The following is a 22,337-nucleotide window of genomic DNA, read 5'->3' as shown; positions in this document are numbered from 1 at the left end:
GACCACGCACTGCTAACGCCTGGATGCCTCCAACTCCCCTGTGCTGCCCCTGGGCTTCTGTTCTCTGCTCTTGGAAAGGGGCTTTCCACCACCAGTGACCTTAAAGCTTTCAGTCATCCTTTCTCCCGATTCACTGAGGCTGAGCGGGACGACCTAATAAGCTGTGGAAAGCAGCCACACCATGCTCGGCGCCAGGGAAGCCCAGCGCACACCAGTGTCTCCTCCTGCTCCTCCTTCCCTCCCCCTCCCTCCCCCTCCCCTTCTCCCCCTTTTCTCCCTTTTCTGTGCCCTAAGCATCTTCTGTGCCAGTTTCCTGGCTGAGCCCATGCTCTTTAGAAACCTCATCCCTTTCCGTCTCCAGAACCTTCCTGTGGGGCCCCCAGGAGGTGGCCGTTATTCCATCATCTCTAAGTGTGTGTGTTTGTACCAGCTGTGATTATGCATTTGCAGTACATGATGTTTACATTCATCTTAGGGGTAGGTACATGTACACAACACGTTTTTATTCCCCTTTTTCTACCCTCCCTGTTTCCCTCCATCTCTTAGTCCCCTTTCCATGTGATCTATTTCTCTGTTTCCTGTTGTATTTTTTAGAAACTATTTATACTTTAGGTTTCCCATATAAGAGAAGTTATATGATAAAGATTTAAGCTTGTGTAGCTTATGTTGTCTTACAGCACATCCATTTGCCCCTTTGTGACCCAGGTGATGCCATGCCTGGCTTTCCAGTGCTTTGAGGACTTTTCCTGTATACTGAAGAGGATCTGGAAGAGATTAGCTTTGATTTTTCAAAGCCTCCTCCATCAGCCCTGAGGAAGCACTTTGGGGGAGAGCGGGGAGGAGGCAGTCACCACAATGTGGATGTGGATGATTTCACATTTGAGCTCTGGACCCCGAACTTAGAAGAGGGTGAGCAATTTGCTCAAGGCAACCTCAGCACACAGCTCTCAGAGCTCAGCACCAACATCTCCAACTTCAACACCTGCGTTCCTTCCACTTTGTACATTGAAACGAGGGCTAAAAAAGAAACTGGAATGCACAATAAAGAAAAGACCTCCTAATTACAGCTCTCATGAGTGTATCCCATGCCGGCGTTCCTCCCCAGATGTTCTGTGTTCACGGATGTGACGGCGACCTGAGTATAGAGGAGTAGAGAAGGGAGAAAGATGTGCAAAGAGGTGGAAAGGCAGAAAATGAAGACAGGAAGTAGGAGAACGGAAAATGAGACAGAGGATCATGGGGAGTTAGAAACCCATGCCTTTTCCTTGGCCTGGCCAAGGTATGGGCCCAGGGCCTCCCACCAGCCAGAAGGTGACTGCAGAGAAAGTGTAGGTCATGTGTGTCGTGGAGCCAACTTGGAGTTCTGAGTCCTTACAAAGACAAAAGATCCAGGTGAACTAAAGCTCAGGAAGTGTATTAGTAATTCTCATGGATGGGACAAAATAAACTCCCAAAAATTTAAAGGAAGAGAGTTTCACAGGACTCACAGTTTCCAGTGCACCCAGTCCATGGTTCATGGGTCCAAGGCAGAAACTGCATGGTGGAAGGGCCTGTTGTAGAAAAACTGCTCACCCCATGGCAGCCAGCAGGCAGAAGTAGAAGGGAAGAGGGCCAGAGATTTAGCTCAGTGGTTCTTCCGCCTGCCTCACAAGCACAAGGTCCCGAGTTCGATCCCTGGTACCCCCCCCCAAAAAAAAATAGAAGGGAAGAGCTGAGAACAAGGATGCACCTTTCCAGGTCACACTCCAGTGACCCACACGTCCCAACCAGGCCTCATGTCCTCACAGCACATTCAGCTATAAGCTCATCAGCAGATGAATGTACTGGTGAGTACAATGCCGCCATGACCCAATGCCTCCCAAACGTGAGACTTTGTGGGGACATGTTAGCTGTAAACCACAGCAGAGAAAAAGTTCATGTCAAGGCCTCATAGATTGCTTGGAAGATGTGCATGGGGATCACAAAAAGACTGAGAGCAATGTCCCAAAAAGATAAGAAAACTCCCCAGATGTGTTGAGTCCCCATCTTCCATCTTCAGGATTGGGTCTATTTGTGTCTTGACTTAGTGCCAGCAAACAGGGTCCAACCTCAACTCCTACAACTCACTGTCAGGAGCTCTCAGTTATTGGCTTTGTTTCCATGAAGGAGAGTAAGTAAGTCCTCTGAGAGACAGGAGTTTCTGTCAGGGATTCCATCAAAACCACTCCCAGAGGCGCAGGGATGCTAACCCAAGGTACCTGAGTCATGGAACCCAGAAGATTGTGAAGGAAGAGATTCACAAGTTTTCTCTGCAGCTCCCTGGTTCTGAGGCAAGGGCTGCAGCCTTGGGACAGGAAGGGACTTGGCCAAGGCCACATAGGCTAGCACCAGCCCAACCAGAGCAAGAACCAGGCTTAGTCACTTGCAGTCCAGCGCCCTCCAAATACAGACTTTTACACTTCTTCCCTAGATCTGTACAACAGTGAAAACACCCATCTACATCCCTGAAGCTCCCTGCAGCACAGGTTATTGTCTCCGTTGGTTTTCTGGGATCTCCTGAGTTCACAGTGGGTGAGTGCTCACCCTGGGCCACACCTGGGCCCCATGGACACAGGCTGAGTTCACACACATAGCCATGTCCCTGTCTGGGAGCTGAAGGGTTGAGGTGCAGTGTTCTCTCCTTCCTCCTAAGCTGGCATCATCTTCCTTTCAGAAGTGGAGAAACTGAGGCTTGGAGACATCCAAGAACCTAACAGCATCAGAGCTTTTCTCACACATGCCAAGGTGTAAGCGCATGAAGCTCAATTCCGGAATCTCCCTTCTCCAACCTGTACAAGCCCCATCCTCTCCCTAGCAAGTTAGCAAACACCTATTTGGCAGAGGAGGACTGGAGAGCGGAAGGCACCAGCCCAGGGCACTCTGCAAACAGGACACCATACTGAGTCTTTCAGCTCAGGTCTGCTGCCCACCCCCCACGCCCATGCTGAACTCTGCAAACCTTCGCTGCTCCTGAGGAGCTCAGTTGAAGAAATTACTGAGCTGCCGTCCCAGTAGGAACAGAGCAGTAGCTCCTGGAGTGGGGCCTGAGCCCTGCAGGCCTGAGTTAGACTGGCTTACTGAGGCTGACTTCTCTGCACTGCAGTTCTTTGTCAGTAAAATGCGGAGTAAAGAGACTCAGCAGGACCAGCCATGGCCGGCAGCACTTTCCCAGGGGAGCTGCAACCCCAGCATGCTGTACCCCTTTAGCCAAGAGTCAGTGCACAGCAGGGTGCTGTAGCTGCCAGGTGCCAGCTGTTGTTTCCTGGCACAGACACTTCCAGGGCAAGAATGGCTGGGGTTATAGCTAGTGGGGAGGCCTGGGTTCAATCCCCCATACTGCTAGTGAAATAATGTTTTAAATTTTTACATAAAAATCATAAAATGTAAAGCTTCCATTGTCTCTGTCCCTGAGGCAAGAGGGAAATAGCTGCTAGGTGTGAGGAGGAAGAAAGAGGCAGAAGAGGCAGGGGCAGAGCTGGAAGACTTCCTCCATGCCCTGGGTCCTGGGTCTGGTTGGAGGCTTGGAGGGGAACAGGGTGCGGCAGAGCCTAGGGTGGAGGGGGATGCTGGGCACCCGCAGAGCGGCTCTGGAGCCCCAGGGCCAGGCAGGTGTGGGGTTGGGCTCAAGGCCTTCTGCTCTGCTCTGCAGCTGTGACTCAGCTCTCTTCTGGGAGCAGCTGAGTGGCCCCTCCACAGTGGACAAGAAAGAAGTCATCCTGAAAAAGCAGCAGGCCCTGGCCAGGGAAAAGGGCACTGGAGCAGGAGATGGGGTGCAGAGGGGTGCTCTCTGGCCCATCGGCGGGGGACATAACATGGGGTGCAGGATAGAGTGGTGGCCTTCGGTCCTGCTGCCACAGAGGACACTGGGGTGGCCGTTGTGGATTGTGATGCTGCCTGTGAGAACACAGGTATCCCCGAAACACCAGGAAGGCCAGGAAAACACTCTGCACAGGAGCAGAACTAGGACCAGCTGGTGACAAGGGCCACAGACTCTGACCACCTGAGCTGGTGCCACAGGGTGGGAGATGTTCACTCATTTGAGGAGGGAACCGAGGGAGAAAGCATTTCCTTTCTGCAGGGTCGGTGCATGCACTGAATGTTCCCGGGCCTGAGAAAAGCTGGAATTCGGCAAGGGCATTTTGACAGTGCTGAAATTTATGTCTGGCTGGGATGAGATAGTACCCCACATTTTTAAACAGTTTTGGTCAGGGGAGAAAAATGTAAAATTGCTCTGTAGCTAATGAGGCCCTGATGTTCCTTTTATGGTGCTTGAGGACGCAATTAAGGTTGGCTTCGTGTAAACTGCCAGCGCGCTTGGACTTTTAACAGCCCCTGCCTGTCAGGAAGGAGAATAAATGGTTGCCTGTTTGTGCTTTCTGCGGGGGAAATTGTGGTGATAAACAGCGTGTGCTTGGGGAGGTGCGGCAGCTGCGGCTGAGTGCAAGGCTGTGATTCCACTGGTTTTGCGCGAGCCCCCGTGAGGTGGGGCCGACCTGGAGGGGCGGGGCTCAGGTCCGAGAGTCTGGGAGCCTGGAAGAGCAGAGGCGGCCCAGACGCAGGACAGAGGGCCTAGAGCCGGGCCAGGGCTAATGACAGCTCCCCTAGCAGAATGGGGCCACCTCCTCTTCCCAGTCTGCCTCTGTGCACAAATCGACGTGTCCGTCTGGTCCCGGTTTGGTCCCTGCTCCGAGTCTGCGCTGGCCTTCCCTCCTCTGCCTCTGCTGAATTCCACATTCAGCGCCCCTCAGGTGTCCCTAACGTGCAGCTCCGTGCCCACCTCAACCCCTTGCCCCATTAAAAACCCTTCAGAGCCCCCCGCCGCATCTGGCCAAGCCCCTCTGGTGAGGAGAGAGGCCCTCCCCACGGCTGTCCCTGCTGACCCCAGGAGCACCCCCAAACCTGCACTCTGGTCCTTCTGAGCCTCTTGCTGCTTCCTTAGAAAGAGGATGAAAGATAAAGTGTAGGCACTGGGTGAGACATAAATCTCATATTGAAAAGTTTTTAACGTAAGTTCGTCTCTTGGAATATTTCGGAGATATTTATTTTAATTATTACTCACCGAGTACCTGAAATTCAAAACTGACCAGGAGGCCTGTGTTTTTATTGACCAAGTCAGACACAAATGTGGCAGCCCTGCTCACACTGGCCCCCGCTATTCCTCTCCTCTGGGGCTTTGGCTGAAAGAGGAGCCTTTTCTTGCTCATGGCTTGGTGATCTCACTGAGTCCGGACATCAGGCTTCAAGCTCACCTTCACGGTGCCCATTTCTCGCTGGCCTCCGGCTACCAAGTCAGCAGCTCTGTTTCCAAGCCCCCAGCACCCCAGTGGGCCGTGTCATTGGGTGTGAGCTGCGAACCGTGAGCCTGGGCATGTGTGGTGACCCTGGCCTCAGTGGGTGACAAGCTGTGTGCTCTCTCCCCCGGCTTCCACAGTGGCCGCATGAGTAAGGGGCCCAAGACTGTAGGAAACACCGGAACCACAGGAAGAAGGCTACCCGCTGACCCGTCACGGTGGCAGTTACGTGAATGGGAGGCCAACTTGGGTCAGGGCACTGAAACATGGGGTTTGTTCTTTTCAGCAGCCGGCACTGCCTGTGCAGCCTCATCCCATCTTTGGTTCTAAGCTTTGATATCTCTCCTCGCAGGGGTCCCCGGAGCTGGGCTACTGCCCCCTTCTAACTGCTCCCATTGCCTCTGCCAAGCTCGCAGTGGCATCCACGTCTTTTGCACACTGGACCAAATGCTTCTGGGAGGTCAGGACTGCGATCATCGTGGCCACAAGTTTATCTGCAAAGCACGTGAGTGAACAAGTGAGTGAATGAAGGAATGTTCTCTCCGGCTTGGCAGGGCTCTTTCCTTAGTGTTCAAACTGAGAGGGCAGACGAGATGATTTCTAAGATGTTTTCCAAGTCTGCTCTCCAAGAGTATAGACTGTGACTGACGTAGAAACAGTGACCCATTGGACAGAAATAAGACCCAACCCAAAATCTTCCCAGAATTCATACGTATGTGCATAACTGTGTGTGTGTGTGTGTGTGTGTGTGTGTGTGTGTGTGTGTGTGTGTGTACACAAACTATGAGTGTCTATGCTGAAACACTGAAGTCTGTTTCATCTTCTGGCTTTCCATGCTGAAAGGACAGAAGGATGTATATGTACATGGGCCTCCTGGTGGAAATCTACACGTTATTAGAAAGACAGTGTCTACAAAATAAAGCTAACATCCAAAGGAAATCAGAGCCAGGAGATGAACAGGAAGAAATTCCAGTAATATTGCCAAGTTCCTAGATTGAGCTGTGCCTGACACCAGATACCGTTGCACTTCCCAGGTATGGGAGTCAAAAAAACTCGGACTGGGGCTTAATCCTATCTTCACTTCTACTATTTGTATCCAAGAAAAGTCCAGACTAATGTGCAAGCGGTTGTCTTTGTGAGTTTGAGATAAAATACACTCAGAACTGCAAACTGCTTTTCATGTCCAAGGTCTAAAGCAAACCACTGTATCGACAGTGACCAGATAACAATAAGTCAAATGAGTGTCCTAAGTTTAACAGAACAGATAAAGCATGTGCCCACATCATTGCCTGTAAAAGTGGACACACTTAGAAACAGGTTTTTAATTCAGTTTTGTGCTGCAGGAGCAAAAGTGGGGAAGAGTTCTGATCATTGACTTCTGGAGAGCCTTTGCCACAGGCACTTGTCTATTGGTTGTTTTTATGAAGAACAGAAGGAAAGGAGTTTAATAAAATTTGCATGACAATTTGCTGCAGGGAAACTGAGTCAGGACAACTGTCCCAGCAATCAAGCAGGCATCACCCTGTCCCAATGGCCCGAGATGCAGGAGTAGACAGCCCCTGCCCATGTTCGGCAGTCAGCTTCGGTCTCCCTGGAGCCTGAACTGAAAGTCAGGCTGGAAGTCAGGGCCCTGGACCACACTGTGTGTCCGGGGTGGGCTCGCCCCAGCCATTCTCATTCCTCCTATCATACGGGCCCTCCCTAGAGATTTTTCCAGAATGTTTTTCTTCTGTTAGCCAATGTCAGATTTTCTTGCTGACAGTTAAAGAAGTGTCATTACTTCACATATGCGGTAGAAGGGCTTCATAAAGCACATGTCCAACGTCTTCATGCCCTGGGTCCGTCCACCACTCCCACATCCGTGTCGCCATGCCCAGGGCCAGTGTCCATCAGTGGTGTCCTGAAGTCCAAGTCCCAGGTCCCCCAGAGGTATAATACTTCCGGAGTTGCAGCTCCTTTGTGTCGTTATGCAGAATAGCTTAGCTGCTCTGTGGAGCCACTTCGTCTCCAACATCTCCACTGTAGGACAGGATTCTAGCTCAAGCTCCTCCCATTCTTCCATTTTGCGCTTTTCTCTAAACAAAAGCCCAGCTTCACTCCAGGGATGAATTTTGCTTCTCCCAGTAGGGAGACTAACTACTGGGAGGCTTTAAGGTGTCAATTTACCCTTCCTGTGGCCCTAAAGATGCCAGACCTGGTGGAGATAGGAGGGCAATACCCAAGGCATGGAGCACCCTGTTGCCGCCATCTTGGATCTCCATCTTCCCCCAGAGAGGTGCATCCGGTTTCTTCTTACCCAAGGTTGTTCCCCTTCCTGAGAATCTGGTGATTCTTTTACATCTGCTTCCTGCTTCTCCTCAGGTCATGTGACACTATGATTGTCCTGATCTCCTACTTCTTTCTGTGCTGGACCAGACATCTCAAGCCAAGGAGAGAATCCAGAAAGACTCACTTTCCTCTTGGCCTGCAGGTCCTGCCAGGCGTCTGGCCTCTGTCAGCAGTGAGGTGGACAGGCTGCACCACAGCAGGCAAATGGAAAACAGGCCTGCAGCTGGGTGGTCTGCGGCTCACTGACCACTGCAGGCCAAGAACACAGCCCAGGCGGGAACAGCTGTCCGGCAGGAGGCCCAGGGCCTCCAGGAAGAGCAGGAAGTCAGTGTCCCCAGTTTGCCCACTTCCCACAGCATCCCTGGGATGCCACCTTGGGCGAGCCTCCCAGGCCCCCAAGAGAAGATGTCCACTCTTGGGCAAGTCAAAGAGGCCAAGTCCAGTCGATCTGCAAATGGGAACCTCACCAGAGCTGGAATTAGGACAGGAACCAGGGACGAGCAGCTGGCGGCTGTAGGGCAACTGAAGGCAAACCTAGAGGAGGATGGCAATGGCCTCATAGTTTGTTAAGTGGAGATTAGAGGACTGGGTCTTGGAGTGGGAGGCAGCAGTCATGGGCACAGCCCTGGCACAGCACCCGGAGTAACTGGAGTCTGATCGTGTGCCACCCAACAGGTGCTGTCCGACCCTGCTGGGTACCTGGAAAGCAGTGGGTGCCAGGGATTAAGTGGAGATGAAGGCACAGTCAGGTCCTCACTGAGAGGAGCCTGCAGCACAGGAGGAGCAGGCACTGGCCAGGTCACTGCAGACGTGAGTACACACACAGGGATGGGCTCTGCACAAAGGGCCACAGTGTGGTGAGCACCCTGAGGACCTGCACATTAAGTGAGGTGCTGGGGAGGGGAGCCTGGAGGAGGCAGAGCATATGCAAAGGCCCTGCAACTGGAGACTGCTGAATCTTGGAAGCAACCTTGATATCCACCAGCAGATGGATAAAGAAAATGTGGTCTTTATACAAAATGGAGTACTACTCTGCCACAAGGAAGGATAAGTTCAAGACACTTACAGGAAAGTGGGTGCACCTTGAAGACATAATGTTAAGTGAAATAAACCAGGCACAGGGGAAGGAGACATAGAGAGATTTAGCATGCATCATGGATGTGTGCCAAATACTCACAATGAATGTAAACATTACACAGCACAAACGTGAACTAAAAAATGACAATGATAATGGCAGTGGGGAAGGAGACCTAGAGAGAGAGGAAAGGGAAGAAGATGAAAAGAATTAAGATATTTTCAGTCCTGTGTTGTTCCTGAGATGAATGCAAACATCATGTACTGCAGTTGTGCACTAATAAAATTTTTTTAGAAAACAAAACATGCACTGGTCCTTGGGTAACTGTGTATGGAGCTCAGATTCAGGCCTTAAGGGAGAGTTTAACTGACTCTTACAGAAACAGAAACTGCCCCACATTCTCCATCAAGGCGGGACATTTTCATCCTCAGAAACTTCCTTTCTCCCTGTACTGGGCCCACCCCAGACCCCAGCCTGGGCAAGGGTTGTCCTTGTTTCTGCTCCTGTGGGTGGGGTCGGTTTGTTTAGACTTCATCTGCCCCGTGCACGACTTGCCCCTTTAGCTCCGAGCCTCGTTTCTGAGCTCTCCTGCTCCCCTTCCCCGTGTCACCGAGGAGTGCTGTCCTCTGGACGAGCGTGCTGGCCTCACTGACGGACAGACGTGTGTGAGCTGCAGAACCGCCCTTCCAGTTAGAATCAAGCTGCTAGGAAATATGTTCATACAATCTTTTTTTAGTATGTGAGATGTGATAAAAATACACAGCAAAGGCTTAAATTTTTAAAAAAATTTAAGAAAAAGACACAATGCCATGAATCCCCTTCAAAATCCTCCCCCTCAGCTTCCATCGCTCTCCCCTTTCTGAAGCAGCTCTGGGGTCCTCTTTCCTGAGTGTCTTTCTGAGGTGTGATCAAAAATACCTTGAACGTCACTGCCCCCCAACGGACAGGCAGCTCGTAAAGCACAAAACTGCATCCTCTTCCACCAGACTCATGGTGCGACTTCTGACATTTTGAAGAGATTCAGGACATTGGGGCAGCCACAACAGCATAATTAAAAACATTTAGGAAAGAGCACTTCCAGAACTACTTCAGACAGGGGCAGGAAAGATGGGAAAAATGTGTTCAGAGTGAGGGGAGGATTTTGAGGGGACCTATGGTGATGTAAACAAGCACCAGTTTTAAGGTCATAGCTGGTACGTGTTTTAATTTCTCTTGGGAGGGCTTTCTGGGTAACAGATAACAGATAGATGTAGATTCTTTCTTTCTTTCTTTCTTTCTTTTGTACCAGAGCTCAAACTCAGGACCTTGTGCTTGCAAGGCAGGTGTGGGGCCCCTGGCCTCTTAAATTCAGTTTTGTGGGTTTTTTTTTTTTTTTTTTTTTTGTACCAGGGATCGAACTTGGGACCTTGCGCTTGTGAAGCAGATGGTAGAACCACTGACCCATAAATCCCTGACCCATAGATTCAGTTTTATAGAAAACTGCCATACATGTTTCCAAAGTGGAGGTAACTTTTTACACTCAACAACAGATGTACGAGTTCCAGTTGATCTATATCCTCGACCTTTGGTGGTGTTGGTCCTTTTTTGAATGTATAGTGGCTTTTTGGCACTGGCTACCATTTGCTTGCAACTAATTACGCTAAAAGTATTCATTTGCATATGTGCTCTATGAATATCTTCTTTGTAAAGAAATAGTCAAGCCTTTTGACACTTTTAATTGGGTGAGATTGTCCCATGACACTCTCGGACTATTATGGGTAGAAGACCTTTGTCAGAGATACGTATCATGGATATTTTCTCCCCAGTCTGTCCTGATGCTATTTTCTTAGTAATATCTTTGAATAAGTAGAGGTTTTCAAATTTAATGAAATTCAATTTACCTGATTTGTTTTAGAGGGAATTCTCTGTCTCCGAGATATTTGCCAAGATATGCCCCTATGTTTTCTCCTAGAAGCAAAGTATCAAAGTTTCAGCCTTAACTTTTACATCTATCACACATTAATTTTGTGTATATGATAAACTAAACATTGACCTTCCTTCCTTTCTTCCCTTTTTTCTGTCTTCCTTTCTTTCCATAAATGTGTGCTGCTTTGGTGAGTAGATCTGGTGACACAGAAGAAATGGAAAAGGGTCAAAAACAAATACTGCTGTTTCTTTGGGTTTGGCCTTCACAGTGTTTGTTGGGATGAGTGAGGAGTACGAGTCACATTTCAATGACAGAAGGGCGCATGTGTCGGAAGGCAGAGGAGCAGTGAAGCCAAAGAACGTACTCCAAAGGGAGGCCAGGGACAAGAGGGGGCCAGGCCTCTGCAGAAGCCTGAGGAGAGAGCACATTTACAAAGGTCACCATAAAAGACAGGAGGAGGAGCTGGCCAACTACAACCCCCGGGGACGGTGTGGAGACCCTTTCTGGTCGTCAGTGCTGAATCCATGGTGATGCCACCCTTCCTTGTTCTGTCATTTCCTTCCCAGCAGTGCACAGGTGCACATTTGGCACAAGGAAGCCAAGTGTCCACGTCCGCTCGGGGCCTGGGTGAGGTGAAATCCTGGCAAAGGTTATGGAATCCATGTGCCTTGGGGTGCATGTAGGCACAAGGAATTACGATTGGCTGCAGGAAAAGTGCCAGAATAAAAGGAAGTTAAAAGAGGTAAAGTTTATTTCTGTTTCACCTAAAAGAGGTCAGAAGTAGATAGTGCAGGACTGGTCTGTCATCAAGAACCATGGTTTCCTTCATCTTCTCTTCTTTGTGCCTTGTGTATAATTTCCAGCCTCAAAGTCAACTCATGGCCCAAGGTGGCTGCTGGAAATTCAGCCAAAACATCCAGATGCCAGGTGAGAGACAAGAAAAAGGAGAGAGAACCCCAAAGGTCCCCACCTGCACTTGGGGGTCAGCTGCTCAGTTCTCTGACCAACTCAGAAGGGGATGACTTCCCACAAGTCTCACGGTGTCAACTACCTGTTGCGTCTTTGGCTGCTCCTGCATTCAAGAGAGGTTAGCCGAGTAGTCTAACATTCTGGCCACACTCATCACCTCCCAGAATGAAACCTGGCATTTATAATTGAGGACAAGGGCAAGAATAAAATGTGGGTGATTTATTAAGTTGGTAATGCTGCCTTTAGAGAGGAATTTTTAAATGAGAGCCAGCGGATTAGGAGAACATAAACTACAGTCACAGGTTGTCAAAGAATATGAAGGATGCAAAAGGAGCTGTTGAGCAAACAAGCTGAAAGAGTTCACAGTAAGAGAAAAGGATTCCGAATTATTGATCTGCAAGTCGGGGAAGATGTAGGCAAAACGAGGTCATGAATGTGAACAGGGGATTGCAGGGGCAGCCAGGGAAGTCCGAGATCTGGGAAGTCGCTGCTTAGGACTCAGGACTTGGAAGTTGAGGAGCCAGGAACAATGGGAAGGAAGGGGCCGTCCGGGAGGTCAGAGACGGGCAAAGGAGAGGAGGAAAGGAGCCGTGCTCCACTCCACCACCAAGGAGACAGAGAAACGCGAGGGCCGGGGCTTTGGACAGCCCACCTCCAGCCCTGAGGTGCTAAGCCACCACTTAGGGGGACCAGGGAGAAGCAAGAGGAGCCCAGGAGGAAGAGGCTGAGCGATGCCAGGGGCACGAAGCACAGACCAAACCTCTCTTTGTTCAGAATGATCCTACAGGGCCTGGGATTTAGCTCAGTGGTTCCGGTGCTTGCTTTGCAAGCACAGGGACCCGAGTTGGATCACTGGTACCAAAAAATCAAAAAACAAAGACAAACCAAACGATCCTACATTATACAGGTTTTAATACTATCGTCCACACTTCAGATTCTTTTTCATAATAGGCATATATTTTAATATATATATATATATATATAATTCAAGAAATGGCTAAGAAAGAATATATAAAAAGCTCATAAGCTGATCAGAAGAAGGTGAGCAGTAATACAAAAACTACAGCAAAGATAGGAATAGGTCACTTTAGAAAAGGAAAAACAAATGACAAATATATAAAAATTGAACCTCAACAATGATAAAAGATTGCAAGTTTACAGTAATAAATACTTGCACAGATTACGGAGATTGGTGAAGCCCAGGGGGCAGTCAGGTGTTGGAAAGAGGGTTACTTGCTTGAGCCATGGAAAGGAGACACGATCATAATTGCTTTCTGGAGTGTAGACTTTACTTTTGAATATTTAAATGTACTTTTTGACACTGAAATTCTCTATTTGGGAATTTTTCTTTAGGAGATCACACAAACACCTAAAGAAAAATGTTCATCAAAATGTTTTAGAATGGAAGAAATTATAAATCATCTCGGAGCCCTCCTGGATAGCCCAGGGGAGTATCATGAAGTCGTGAAAGGGTCCCACATGTTGAAATTCTCCAGTGAAGCAGCAATTCCGACGTATCCTGTACGATGTGCCCCCAGTTTATATAAACCCTCTATATAGAAAAATCTGAATATTCATCAAATTCCTGAACTTCTGCTTGGTGCTATCTGTGGTTTCTTCTTTATAATTTCCCATAATGTTTAATAATGAGCAAGAATATAATCAGATGAAAAAATGCAGTGATTTAATTTTTTTAAAACATCAAGGAACGACCCGCGGAGGAGGGAAGCTGGACTGTAACCCCCGCCCGCACGGCTGCTGCGCACTGGGTGCGTGTGTGGCCCTCCTCGTGCGTGCCGGGGAGAGGCCACCGGGCCGGACCTCACGCAGCTCCACCCACCTCTGCCCTGGTCCGGCGCCGGTGCCCGGTGTGTAAGTCGTGGGGCTCAGGGGTCAGAAACGCCGGACGGGAAGCCGAGGTCTGAGCTGCTCTGCACGGCCGCTCCCCTAACCGCCTGGAGCCGTCCTGGGCCCTTCCCGCCCAGGCCTCCATCCTCAGTCATTTACTTTCAGCCCATCCGTCCGTACCCAGCGGCCAACCGCACACGACCTTTTACAATTGCGTTCTTGGGTTGCACTAGGAGGCGCTCACGCCCTGACCGTGAGGCGGGCCGAGGCACACGCGGAAGGTTTCCCTCCCCACGGGAAGACCTGCGCTCTAGGAGCCAGCAAGGCGCCCGGCTCTCCAGTCCCGGCCGCCACGCTGCACACCCCGCAGCCCTTGCTGAGCGAGTGGGGAATTAGGACGCAGTCCAAAGCCGGTGCGCTGAGGCTGGGTGGGAAGGCAGCCAAATTGCAGCCAAATCCCAAAGGTACCTGGACGATGGGTGGGTGGAGACAGGAGAACCTGCCAGCCGGGGAGGGACAGCGATTTATCGGCAAGGAGGAAGGCCGTGGCACCGCCAAGCTATTGTTCTCGGCTCTTTCCTCCCTGCCAATTAGGAGCCATCCTGGACCCCTTCTCTTATCAGGCTCCTCCAGGGTGCTCGCCTCTTCATTCGTATTGTGAGTTCTGGCTCCCACTAATTGGGCTTTTGGCAGCTCAACAGTCAGGCGAGGTTTTAGTTGTTTAAATTGTATTTTCTTTCATTATTAAGTTTTGATTGGAGGTGAAAGCCTCGCCCCAGAGAATTACGAGTAATTTTCCAAGCGACTTTCAGTGTGAAAGCCGCTGGTTCAAACGTTCACAGAACCACTAACAGATGAGCGTGTTCTCGGGCCCAGGGAGACAGATGAATCTGGACAGGTTCTGTCCCCAGGCAAGAAGTCCCCAGCCAGGCACTGGTGGAGACCAGTCGGCAGATCTGGGAATCACCTTCCCTCTAGTTTACCATTAACCCAGGCTGCGTGGGACCGAGACAAGTCCCACCCCTACCGGCTGTGCGGTCTCCCGACTTGGCTTCTTGAAAATGCCAGTAACAGAAGCACTGGGAGCAACAGGTGAGCACGGGTAGGTATCGACCCGAACGGGCCGCGGGGAACCTGAATATCTGGTTACACACTGCTGGGTGAGTCTGTGATAGGCTTTGGGTGACATTAATATTCAGGTTGGTGCAGCCGGTTGTCATTTCCCACATGGGTTGACCTCAGCCCCTCTTTTCAGGGCCTGAATGGAACAGAGGGTGGGGGCCAGTTTGCCTTCTGCTTCTCCTCCGTCTGGGACGCCAGTCTTCTGCTGTCTTCAGACTCAGACGATGCTGGAACCTAAGCCACCAACTCTCCTGCTTCTTGGGCCTCTGACCGTAGTCTGCAGCTGCACTGTCTCTCTCCTGGGTCTCAGCCCACTGGCTGCAGATTTTGGCCTCTCTGGTCACCCCACACGGAGGTTCTGTTCCTCCGAGGACCTGTGGTACGATTGCTTACACAGTCCCCAGATCAGAAGTAGCACTCAATAGTAGTTTATTAAATACAAAGGTAATATAAGATAATTCGAAAGTGTATGCCATGTTTCCAAATACATTTCTATAACGGACTCGTGCTAAGGATGGAATTAGTGATTATAATGACGATTATTAAATTAGTTAACATTTCTAAAACTCCTATGTAACACCAATCTTTACAACAGTTCAGCAAGGTCTCACTCATTTCTCCCCTCATCTGAACCTCAGCACTCTGCTGACACTGGGCGATAGCCACTCACCTGGACCCCCAGTTGCCACCCTGCCCTGCCCTGTGACTTCAGGGGTTCTCTTTAAATAGTAAACCAGACCCTACGCCCTCCGTATCTGCGGCGATCCACCTAACAAGGTAGCAGAGCTGGGTTAAGTTTGTCATCGATAAGAATTTTTCAAGGTTCAGTAGGTCCATCAGCCTGTATCTAATGCTATCCTTGTACTTTCAGCATGATGAGGAAACTGGGACTCGGGGAGAATAAGGAACTCATCATAGGGCGCTCGACAAGTAAGTGGCAAGTGGGGCTTTGTGCTGTCTGAGTCCATAATCCTTTCTCCTAATCAGTGGAGAATGGATGTCACCTTTCTGTGGAGTATGAGGACCTCACCTGCTGAACTGGTGGTAACCTCCTGATTGCCTTGGCCCTTGAAAATGCCTCTCCCGGCAGGAGAAGGGATGTGGGGGATTCTCTGGCCAATTCTCCAGCTCCTTGGGCAGCAATAAGTCTCAGTCCCACCTAGCTCCCCGGCAGGGCCCCCTGCCCACACCTCCCCCACCTCCACCTGACACCCCCCCGAATGCCTCAGCCTGGACACAAAGGAAATGCCTCTCTGTGTTTGACACGCAGGTGTGTCACAGACTCTGGGATTGTATTGTCCTTGCACACAGCCTTCTTGGGAATTAAACCATTCCAACCACCAGGATCTGACTTCTGCCATCTTGGTGTCTACTGAACATTAATCAGCAATCAACTTTTTAGACCAATACAAATTTTTCACTCGTAAATGTTGCCAATGATTAATTCTACCACATGCATGGTCACATAAGGGAGTAATTTCATATTTGAGTATTTTTAAATTCACATATAGTATGGTATATATCATATGTTTACTTGTCTATGCCTGTAACTTTGGTTATACTTAAATGCCAACAACTCCCAAATTTATATCTCAATTCCAGACATTGCTCCCAAGTTCCAGACCCATCTATTCAGCAGCCCACTCAACACTCCACTTTCATGTCTCACAGATACATGAGCTCAGCAAATCCAAATCTAAACTCCAGATCCTCCCTGCAAGCTCACTCTCCCATGCTCACTAAACAGCAGCCACTGTCCAACAGGTGTGCAAAGCCCAGAGGTTCCCCTCACACACCTGGACGGCTTCCCTCTCAGATTCACTTGCTACTTAACAACCGTTTATTTTACAGGGCTGTATTAAAACGAGCATTAGCCGGGGATTTAGCTCAGTGGTTCTGGCCACTGCTTCTCAAGCACAAGGACCTGAGTTCAATCCCTGATACAAAAAAAAAAAAAAAGAGCATTAGAGTGGCCAGAGAGACAGATGAGATCTTTGCCACTCAGAGCTCAGAATCATAAACCACAGCAGCACATTTTGAGCAAATAAATAATTTGCATACCTGAAGGCAGTTTTGCATGGAGACAGAGACTTCGTGTCATTTCAGTGCTGTACAATTACATATTTTGTGCTTGATCTCGCCATCCATAGAGCCCATCCATAGAGAAAGTGTAGCAGCTAAGAACACTGACTTTCAAATCAGACTGAACCATTTGGCCAGGAAGGTGAGGTGGTCATACTACACACCGACTCTGAAGGCTGAGCATGATTCTAGGCACTGGCTGGGAACTGCACCAATGATGATTAAGTCTCCATACCCCCAGCATCTTGGAACACTTCCCCCTTTTAGAGAACTCCCCATCTTGACAAGACGATATTTCTCCCCCTTACAGAAGCCGCTTGCTCATTTCCCTGGACTCTCTCGAGCTGGGTTTCAGGCATATGAGGATTGTAGCAGCTTTAACTGCTCACGTGGCGCCTGGGTTGCTCCTGCTGTGGAGAGGATTCAGCATGGGCATAGTGATAGCCCTGCAGCCCCCACCCCTGAGCTCATTCAGCGGAGAGATGAAGGTCCTTCCATGCCCGGCTCACCTGACTCCCTCAGTAGTGTTAAGGACATTACTTCTTCGTGTCATAGGACCGGTACTGGGTTCCGTTGTTTGTAACTAAGAATCCAAAGTGACAAGACCCGCAGAGACTAGCTGGCTGTCGCTGGGTGAATTATTTAACTTTTTTAAACTTCAGTTTCAAATCTGCACAATGAAAATTATTCAGTGCCATCGCTCACAGGCTTGTAAGGAAGGCCAGCTGTGCTTCTCCTTAGAATCTTCCAGCACTGATGTTTTCATGGACTCAGGTGGCCAAATCATTGCCCCGAGAATTCGAAGGATACCTCTCTATTTCTCCCTTTCTATACTCCTTCCGCCTCCCTCATGGTCAGAACCTCCTTCCTGAGCATCTAGTTAACCCCCAACTTTGGAGATTAGATCCAGGTTTCCTGCCAAGAAGACATAATTCAGACTCAGGTGGTCCTGGGTGTTGATCTGGACTCTGCCGCTTACCGGCCCTGTGGCCTCAGGTGAGTCCCACAGCACAGCATGTTCTTGAGCTTTCGGCACCTCTGTTGCCTCTACGTGTACCAGCAAACTCCAGAAAATGATTACCTTGTATTTTAAGTGCTATTTTATTTTTTTGCTGTGGTTTATTGGCTATTAGGGGAAATATCCATGTACCTGCTCCTTTTACAGCATTTTACAGTTTGCCACATTTCTACATTATTATACTTGACCTTCACAGAAACCTTGAGAACAGTGTGCAGGTTAATTGTCTTAATACCCATTTCACAGAAGAAAGAACTGAGTACTTCTTTGTCATGACCAAGCTTTAGAGGAAAGTGGGGCCTATGAAAAACCAAGAGGCCGCTCCCTGCTCCCTGCTCCCTGAACCCAGTGACACAGCCTAAGGAGACTTCCCTGCTGTATCCCAGCCTGTGCTGTGACTTCAGCAAGCAGTGCAATAACACCAAGAAGAGGGGCTCCCATGGATGGCAGCAAGGTCAGCCAGCAGCCTGAGGGCCCAGTCTCAGTGACCTGGGGACAAATGCTAGCAAATACTCCCTGCTGAGGGCCTTTGGTGTGGCCAGAGGCCCTAGGATACGTGCATAAACAAACTTGGTTCTCCGGTCTTCCATCAGTTTTACAAGCTACTCAATATCTCCCAATACATGTGTCTTCTTGTTTCAATCTGTTACTTGCACCCAGTAACCCTCAGTGGTGGCCCCGGGGAAGATCCTGTGACAGATGGGGACAGCCCCGCTGCTGCATCAGACCCCTGAGCAGGATTTAGGGCTGCATTAGTCTCCAGCAGCTCCAGAGTCTGGAAGAACAAAGAAGCTTTGAGCCACTTGCTGAGTGGACCCATAACTGAGACCACACAGACCATGGGCTGACCCTGTCCCTGCATCCTGCATCCTGTGTCCTGTCTGCACTAAAACTCTGCGACCTGAATACACAAGCCATTCATTATCAACTGGGACAGTCGGGGAGCAGGGGGCCTGAACCAGGACCATGAGAGGGGACGTTCAAAATGCCCTTAATGAGCAGCTACCAGGAAATGGGCTGAGGCACAGGGCGAAGAAAGGCAGGTTGACTGGGAAGCAGAGCTAGGCCTGTTGAAGAAGGGCCTGCTTGTGCAGAGCAAGCACTTGGGCATCCTGAAAAGCAGGGTCTTGGGTAGGTCCAGCCGTCTATCAAAGGGTTGAGGAGCATGAAGCTGCCGCAGGGCTGCAGTGGGCTCTTCCCGGACTCTCCTCCCTACCTCCTGGGCTCCCTGGCTCCCTGCTGTTCCCAGCCATTCCGCACATCACCGCTTGCTCAGTGATTTGTGCAGGGTGGCACCCACATTCAGTGGCAGGAGTGGGAGTGGAGCCCAGGTCTGCCCGGCTCCGACAGCCACATTCTTCCGGTGAAGCCATGCAGCGGCTTCCCTCTCAAGGCAGCCACCGAGAGACCGCCAAGGAGTGCAAACAACGGGCCGCCCTGACGGACAGACACCAGAACGGGCAGGAAGTCGCTCGGTGGCCAGAGTGACGCACGGAGGCGGCGGACCACGGGTTATGGGCGTGTGGGGCTGGGCTGGGCTGCCGGAGAGGCGGGGCGACTTCTGACCTGGTCACTTTCCTCAGGAAGTCCTGGAGGGGCCATCAATCCAGGAAGGTGGGAGTTGGGGAGGAGAGGGAGGAGGAGGAGAGGAAAGGGAGGAGAGGGGAGGAGGAGGAAGAGGAGAGCAATTAAAACACTTAGCCTTTGTCTGTGTCCCGCTCCACAAGTCCCCGAAGCCCAGGCTTCTTCCTGACCCCAGCGTGCTGAACAACCGGGCCCCTGGCCACCGTCTTCACTTGCACCCTCCACTGCACACCGCTGCGCACCACGTACGACAGGAAGCAGGACATGGCCGACTTTGCTCCCACACAAAGTGCCCTTGAAGATGACAGCTACTGCACGGTCTGTGGCCTCCTGAGGGCGCAGTCCCCCTGCCCTCCACCACCCGAGGACACCTCAAGGTGCCAAGGTCCGGCGGGCAGAAAGGGGCAGCACTGTCCCGGTGGAGGGCCACACGGCCCCCATGTGGACTGATTCTGCCAAAAGCACAGAGAATACCCAGGAGAGGCCACTGTCCTCTCCCTCGATGCTGCCTGCGGTAGGGGAACTCCCCTGGGCCTCCTCTCACTGTGCCCTGGGAATCCAGGGTGTCGCGGTTTAGATCTAGAGGTCCCCCAAGAGCCTCGTGCAGTCATAGGTGTGGCTTTGGGAAGCTGGTTGGATATGGGGGCTGACAGCTCGCTGACCGTTAGGACACGGGGTCTGGCTGAAACCGGCGGGTGGTTGTGGGCGTGACCTGGAAGGGCTCATTTCCCTCCCCCTCCTCCCTTCTCTCTCTGCTCCCTGTCCGCCACACCTTGAGCAGCTTCTCCTCCGCCAGGCCCCTCTGCCAGGCCTCCCTGCCTTGGAGCCAGCCGACTATGGACTGAGACCTGCACAGACTGTGAGCTGAGATAAACCTCTCCTCCTTTAAATTGTGGGTGTCAGGTATTTTGTCCTGGCAATGAGAAAAAAACACAGGGTGAATTCCCTGGCAGACAAACCACATGGTCTCTGCTTCCCAAGGTCTGGCTATTGGCCTGTCAAAGCCTGGGGGGTATTCACCTCCTCCTCCCTGTGTGGACCCAGGTGTGGCCTTTCACGATCCAGTCTGCTCTCGGTGTTGTTCTGAGGTCCAGCGTGGGACCTGGGAGGTCACCAGCCCTACTGGGCTTTCTCTTCCAGCACTTGCTCCAGTCTCAGAGATGATGGTTCGGCCGCACTGGCCTCGCTCTGCCTCTCAGCTCTGAATCAGACGGGGAAGAGGGCACCGCAGCTCTTCCGCCCCCAGTGAGCCCAGCACACCATTGCTGTCACATCGGTGTAGCCGTGCTTCTGGGACCCGTCTCCTCCGGCTTCAGGCAGAGAAGCCCAGGACTGCTGCCAATGGCCTCAGCCGCACCCCACCTTCTCCCCTCCTGCCCCTCAGCTGTCACCCATCATACCACACCCACGGCTTCGATTTCTGGCCTGTGAATTCCTTTCCGGAGCAGGGGCAGAGGTGCTCACAACACAAAGGAAGGCCGTCGTAAATAACGCTGACGTGCTCTCTGTCCCTCTGCCGGGCAGGGCCTTGCTGAGTCGGCCTCGCAGCAGCCTGCCAAGTGTCTGTGGGAGGAAGGGCTCCCCCACCAGCCGCTCCTCCCTAGACTGTCGCAGACATTCCTGTGTGCTGAAGTCAGGGCTGGGCAAGTCGGCACCTCGGGGTGTATGGGACCCACATCTGTGTGCTCACCGAGGAGCCCCAGGCTCAGCGTCCACCCGGGATGGGCCATGTGGCTCCCGCAAACTCACAAGGACTATGGGGAGGAGGCGACGGCAGTGTACGGGCCCTCAGGAAGAAGCTATCGCCCAAGGAGCCTGGGGTGAACGTGGAGATTGCGGGGCCTCTCCGAGCTCCCGGTGCCTCCCTGGCCGTCAGCATCGCAGGCCTGGGAGCCACTTTCAAAGCCGCTGTCCGCTGTGACTGTAAGGTCTGTCTCTGCGCACCTGATAGCCCTCCTTTGTCTCCCTGGACTTGGCCTTTGCACTCCCTCCTTCTCTCAGCCTCTGACACATTATTTGTGCCATTCCTGTGGCATGGACTACCCATCTCACCCCGGCTTTGTAATACCCGGATGTCTGTGGTTAAAGACATCAGTGCCATCATGGGCGCCATCCCTCATGGTGTCCAAGGTCCCTTTCCTTCTGCTTTACACAAACGCATCAAGACATGAAGGGAGCCAGATTTCCGGAATCCACACAGAAAGAAGCAGCTCGAGGAGGCCCCTCTGGAAGCCAGGCAGAAAGGCAAGGAGCTGGCAATGGCAATGCAGATCCATGCAGCCTCCGCAGCACCTGTGAGGACGCCAATGTGGGCAAAGGCAGGAGATTTCCAGGAAAGAGCCAGCTGAGCCCAGAACATGAGGGCTGCGTAAACCCAGCTTGGGAGTCCGGAAATCTGGACCCAGCCGGGTGTGGTGGTGCACACCTGTAATCCCAGCACCTGGAGGCTGAGGCAGGAGGATTGCAAAGTTCTGGACAGAGGAAACAACTTGGGAGTATGAGTGGAGAGACCAAGAAAGACACAGTTACTGTCCCAGAGTCAAGGACATAGTGACTGGCCAGAGAGGAGACAGCAGGGAGAGAAGCTCGGGCGTCGAAAGATATTTCACTGGCCTTGGTGGACATGTGGCGCAGGACTGAGCGAGGGGATGGAGCCCAGGCCGAGCCCCTCTGTGACACCAGGCAGAGCCCCTCCTAGGCTCTGGTCTGTGGGCAGAGTCCCTGGCCGGCCGCAGGCCAGGCTCACCTGGCACCTTCCCTCACCCTAGGCAAGGCTGGCCCTTCTCACCTCTCTGGCCCAGCTTCGGCACAGCTGCCCCTGGGGACACTCAGGGGCCCCTTCCCAGATCCACCGGTGGTCGTGGGGAGGCCACCGGAAGCCTGTGACCGTGGTCCAAGGCGGATCTGGGGAGCAGGATGGAGCAGAGGCTGGGGAGTGAGCCAGCCACCGAGCCGGGCTCTCGGCTCTCATCCGTGCTCAGCCCTGGGATCCAGGACAGGAGATCCTTCCCTGGGGAAGCCAGGGCATGTGAAGGGGGTTCCTGCGACTTCCCCTGAGTTTGATCCCCGGTACCAAAAAAAAAAAAAAAAAAAAAA

The sequence above is a fragment of the Fukomys damarensis genome, unplaced genomic scaffold (assembly GCF_012274545.1).
Source record: "Fukomys damarensis isolate Sample0158 unplaced genomic scaffold, DMR_v1.0_HiC HiC_scaffold_15, whole genome shotgun sequence".
NCBI lineage: Eukaryota > Metazoa > Chordata > Mammalia > Rodentia > Bathyergidae > Fukomys > Fukomys damarensis.
Note: the sequence above shows the minus strand (reverse complement) of the source record.